This window comes from Delphinapterus leucas, chromosome 8, assembly GCF_059928025.1.
Source record: "Delphinapterus leucas isolate spDelLeu-1000000601 "Yukka" chromosome 8, BTC_Dleu_Yukka2, whole genome shotgun sequence".
NCBI classification, from domain to species: Eukaryota; Metazoa; Chordata; class Mammalia; order Artiodactyla; family Monodontidae; genus Delphinapterus; species Delphinapterus leucas.
The window spans coordinates 107374507-107380506 of NC_143136.1; positions in this window are offsets into that span (position 1 = coordinate 107374507).

Here is a 6000-nt window from a genome sequence, read left to right on the forward strand (position 1 = left end):
GAAGCAACCCACATGTCCATCGACAGAGGAATGGATAAAGAAGATGTGGTACATATGTACAATGGAATATTACTCGGCCTTAAAAAAGAATGAAATAATGCCATTTGCAGCTACATGGATGGACCTAGAGATTATCATAGTAAGTGAAGTAAGTGAGAAAGTGAAAGACAAATATCATATGAGATCTCTTATATGTGGGATCTAAAATATGACACAAATGAACTTATCTATAAAACAGAAACAGACTCACAGACATAGAGAACAGACTTGTGGTTGCCAAGGGGGGCAGGGGGAGGGGTGGATTGGGAGTTTGGGATTAGCAGATGCAAGCTATTATATGCAAGACGGATAAACAACAAGGTCCTACTGTGTAGCACAGGGAACTATATTCTATATCCTGTGATAAACCATAACAGAAAAGAGTAAGAGAAAGAATGTATATGTGCATAACTGAATCACTTTGCTGTACAGCAGAAATTAACACAACATTGTAAGTCAACTATACTTCAATAAAATTAATTTAAAAAGATTTATCCACCAAAACAACCTCTTCAAATACCCTCTCTTTGCTCAGACCATTTAGTCTTTCTGGGCTATAGTGACCATCGCTGTGGCCCTTCCCACAGCTGTCCAGACCCCTGCAGCCCTAGCTCATCTGCTTTGGAAATTCCTCCAGTGGGATTTGTTTGCAAGAGGAAGCCCTGGAAGAATGGTATACCCAGCATGTCTTATTTGGGGAGCTGGCTTCACCCAGGGCCTCTCAGGGCCAGCCCACAGCTGCTCTGGGTCGGCAGCACCAGCTCATTTAATCCTCACTACCGCCTGGGAGACCAGTGTTACCCCCATTTGACAGACAGGAAGCCAAGGCACTGCCCAGGAACACGGCTGGCAAAAGCAGAGCTCACACTGGAACCACGCACCCGGGAGAGGAGATGCATGAGTCATGGGGGAAATGGCCCAGCATGGCCACTTTGCCGTGACCAAGGAGCAAAAAAATTTAGGGCTTTGGCTTCGCTTTCGAAAGGAATTTTTCTACTTTCGTTTTCAAAGGGAATTTTTTAGAATTCTTACTTGTAAAGGTGTGAGCACTCAGGCTGTTACTCAAAAATACTGGCACCGAAAAAAAGTCCCTAAAAGTGAATCTGCGTAAAGCAGAGACTAAAGTTTAGAGGAAATATGAGAGGGGAAAGCTTCTAGTTAGATTTATTTTGGAAAATAAAGCTAAGAATTATAAAAGTAACATTATTTCATCTTATCTTAAATAGAACCTGGTTTACACTTATAAACTGTGTTTCCACCACACAAAGGAGCACTGAGCAGCTATAATTAGAAACATCTCTATATACTGATGTGGCAAAGAAATAAGTAAGTGAGCACAGTCTATTCAATCAGTCCCCTGTACTGGTTTGAACCTTTATAGTGATTTTCCCTTATGAGTTCTACTTTTCAAGTCATTTTAATAATTTTTAGAAGTGAAGATTCCAAATAAATAACAAAAAATCCTGCCCTATGGTTTCTCTTAAAATTTTTGATTTTTGTTTATCTTAGTTCCTTAAATGAGGTACTTTTAAAAATCCCATTGAGATCCCAGTGTTATGAGCACACATGAGGCAGCTGGAGTTGCCACCATGAGAATGGTCATTTGCTGGGCTTGTCACATATGACCCTCATCCCCACTCAGGCACCTCTCTGCCGTGGGAGCCTCTCTCCTGGTGGTCAGGTAACTTGCTGTTCTGTTTCACTGATGCTTGGATACCACTGAGCCAAATTAAGGTCTTGTAGATGGTGCAAAATTTTATAGATGTGACTTTGGAAAATTTTATAACTGTGACTCTGGAAAATTCCCATGTGCAGTAGAGTAACACAATTTGAATATCAAAATCACGAGGCTAGGACAGTGCATGACTGTACTGGACAAGTTCAGAATGAAGGGAAGTGCGCCTGATCACGCCACAATACTGTCAGCACACACTTTGTAGGAAAATCACCCCTGACCCTCATGCACCAATTGATGCTCTCCCTGCTGGTTCTAAGAATTAAATTTAATTGAGTTTTTAGCTCTAACTTGGAGTTTATAGGCAAAACAGGGGGTAGAGGAACAAATTAAATGACACCACGAAGAAATAATCAGACAGATCTAGAAGGTGGGTATTCTATGTAACAACTGGCCAGATCCCTTCAACAGGTCAATATTATATATAAAAAGATGTCAGAGTGAACAAGGGGAATGTTCTAGACAAGCAGTGACGAGTAGAATTTTCTGTGATAATGCAAATGTTCTGTCGTGTAGGTGTGACTGTTAAGCACCAGAAGCATGGCTGGTAAGACCTAAGAGCTGCATTTCTTATGTTATTTCATTTTTATTATTTATTTATTTTCAATTAATTCAGATAGCTGCATGTGGCCAGTGCCTACCATTTTGGACAGTGCAATATCTAGATTACAAGATACCTAGAAGTCTAGGTATACTGGACTTCTAGGTATACTGCAGCTGCATGCAATGAGTGGTTCTTGATCGGATCTTTGTTTGAATAACCAACTGTAAGATATTTGGGGGGCTATAAATGGGGGGCATTTAAACATGTTTTGGGTATAAGATGATATTAGGAAATTTTTGTTGATTTTCTTAGGTGTGATGATAGTTTTGTGTCTGTGTAGGTAGATGTCATTTTTAAAAAAGATTCACATTGAAATGTCACAATATCTGTAATTGACTCTAAAATACTTGTGCCAAAAAAAGTAAATATAAAAAAATGTTCACAATGATTCAGTCTAGGTAATGGACACGTGGAGTTTTGTTATACCATTCTGTTTCCTGTTCTGCTTGAAATTTTTCATAATAAAGAGTGGAAAAAAATCACTCTGCTGTACACCAGAAAATAACACAACACTGTAAAGCAACTATACTTCAATTTAAAAAGAAGAACAAACAAATGAATACAAAAAAGAAAGCAAGGGAGCTGTCAAAGACCGATGAGGTCATATTAAAGTAAAACAGAGGAGCACAGGGCCACCTGCAGCAGCTACTCCATAATGGAAAGACTGATCAGTCATTGCAAGACTCATGGGGGAGGGGTGGGGACTGCAGGGTGAAGGAAGGGGGGAGAAGGAGGCTCCCAGCACCAGCAGGGTAGGCCTGGATGCACACAGCATGGAGGGTGGGATTTAAACCCCAGCCTTGCATGCAGAGCCTCCTGCACAGAGACCAGAACAAGACTGAGAATGCAAGAACCCAAGTAGCCCAGAGGGCCCCACCATCCCCAGGCTGAGGGTAGGGAACAGCACCAAGGGCTGCAAACACATGTCAAAAGAACAGGTCCCCAGCCCGGGAGGAACTGGTGTCGGGAGAGTGTTGGGGGAGCAAAAATGTATTCTGAGGAAATAAATACGGATGTAAACAGAGAATATGTTACAGACGTGAAGTTTGTTAGAGTCCAACAGCGGGAGAAAACTTTAGTGAATGATACTAGATCCACACAGCCTATAGGTAATCGTCAGACTTAAGAAGGGTGTTTCACATATGCATGTAGCTGATTGATTTTAACTACAATATAACAGATACTGTTAATCATACTTAAAAGTATAGATGTAGTAAAATATAGATAAATGTGTGAATGAAAAGATGTGACCTGCCATATCAGTAAACAAAAGATGTTGCAGCCATCAAGCCATCACATTACAGCCACCCCCAATGGTGAGCCCTGAGGGAACTCAGGATAGAAACAGATGCGCGCCATCCAGCAGTCAGCCACTGCAGCCACCCGCAACGATGCACCCTGGGGAGACTCAGGATGAGAAGCACAGGATCCTGGCCCCAGAGAGCTGAGGTGCGTATCAGAGGAATGATTTCAATGAGCCCAGACTCTTGCATCTTCCCGTATGTAGAAAAGCGCTAAATTCATTAACATGAGATGTCTGGTTTTCTTTAATTAACAGTAATCTTTTGATGTTCTGACTACCTGGTCTTTGTTGCAAAAACTCCTATATATCTTGGCTCGCCCGCTTACCTCTTCAGAACAGTCCCTCAGAGCATCTGAGAGGCTGTGTCCCTGGCTTGAAGTCCTCAGAATGTCTGCTGAATAAAACATAATTCTCAAATTTTAGGTTGTGCATTTTTTTTTCAGTCGGCAAATAGAAAGACCTCAAATTATATACACAAAATATTAACTGAGGCTGGGTTGCTTTGGGGCATTTTCTGACTTTTCTGTCATGAACAGGCTGAAATTCACAGGAAGGAACTGGTCTGACCAAACCGAACTATTGCTTTTGCAGCTCACATCCATTCTCATTGGTCAGCACAGGGGCTCATCGGTCACTGTTATGCCATTTTGGTTGTTAAAAACTTTTCAGCTCAATTCTGTAAGAAGAAAACTAGTATATGCATTTTTTAAATTATTACAGTATTCAGTCCTGTGCAGACTCCTCCAACACAGTTAAGATAAAATTTTATTTGTGACTATTCTGTGCAACTTTCCAGAAAAACTGGGGGAACAGAGGCGAGAGCTACACATCCCTGCAGGAAGCCAGCAAGCCCAGGTCCTTAGCTGGTGTCCGCCTAGTCAACTTTAGTAATATAATAGTCAGTTATCTCACCAGCAAAGGCGAGTTTATCCAGGAATAGCCAGAGGAATTGCAATTAAGGACATGCCAACTATGATGGAGAATAGGCAAATCCAGAGAACAAGGAAGGGGATCTTGCTTTTATAGGGAAAGGAGGGGAGTTGGGAGGGGCTGAAATAACCAGAGTCTGTAACTGAGCAGGACCCTAGGGGCCTTCCTGGAACAGACCCCTCCCACCCATGTCCTCCACCTGCCTCTTGTGTGTAAAAATAATGTTAGCCTCCTAAGCTTTCCCCAAGTTCCAAAGACTAAATTTAATCAGAGAAGTGAGAAAATGCAGAAAGGAAAACAGTTTAGCAAGACAAAACAATAATACTTTAGCCATTAAACAAAGTCAAAGACCTTTAGTTCCTCCTCAAGGGCTATAGATAATATTCTGAGCCATGTCCTTTGAGCTGTTTTCCAGATACTGAAACCCTCATCAAGTGGAAGAAGTTAATTTTATGATTGACGCCTACAAGCATGTAGACTCCAGAAAGTTGATGATGTTGACTCCCAATTACCTCACCACCAACCAGTCAGAAGAAGGTCCATGAGCTGATCACGCACCCCACAATCCCCCTCCCTCACCCTGTCTTTAAAAACCTTTCCCTGAAAGCCATCAGGGAGTCCAGGTATTTTGAGCACCACCTCTCTGGCCTCCTTGCTGGACACCCTACAATAAACACTGCACCTTCCTTCACCACAGCCCAGTGTCAGTAGATTGGCTTTACTTTACACAGCCCAGTGTCAGTAGATTGGCGCACAGGCAAGGGGACCCAAGTTTGGTTTGATACCAAGTCCACTGGAGGAAGCTGGGAGTCCAAAGGATGAAGGCTTCTCATTGTTCGGGATGCTACAGTCTCTGATTGGCTGAGCTGTCGTAGGGTGGACAGAAGTTTTCTTCTTCCTGCCGGATAGCAAACTAGGCAACACCTTTCTGCCCAAGATGAAAGGCATAGGTCTCATCCTGTTTGGAAGCAATTGAGGAGGCAAGGCAGGGCGTGAGAGCTCCCCCTTCAGGCCTGTCCAGACTTTGATTTTCAACTGAGGTTTGTTTAATTAATTCCACTGCCTCCACTTTCACCCTCTCCTAGACCCACCCTCAATCCCTTTCCCCCGGAAGAAAGGAGTCAACTCAGAGGAGCCAAGGCAGAAGCCAAGTATGTACAACATCCTGGAGCCATAGCTCCTTCCTTGCTTGAGAATATCTCTAAGCACCTGGTGACTCTTGATCACTGAACCGACCAGTAGTTGCCATTCAGCTGGCCTCTCCTCTGTGACAGGTGCACTTCCTGCATCCTTCTGTCACGCAAAAGACTCTGGAATGGGAAAAAAAGATTCCAAGGTATCCTTACAATGGAATTCTGGTTGGTGGCTAGCGGACCCTCCAGGAGCTCT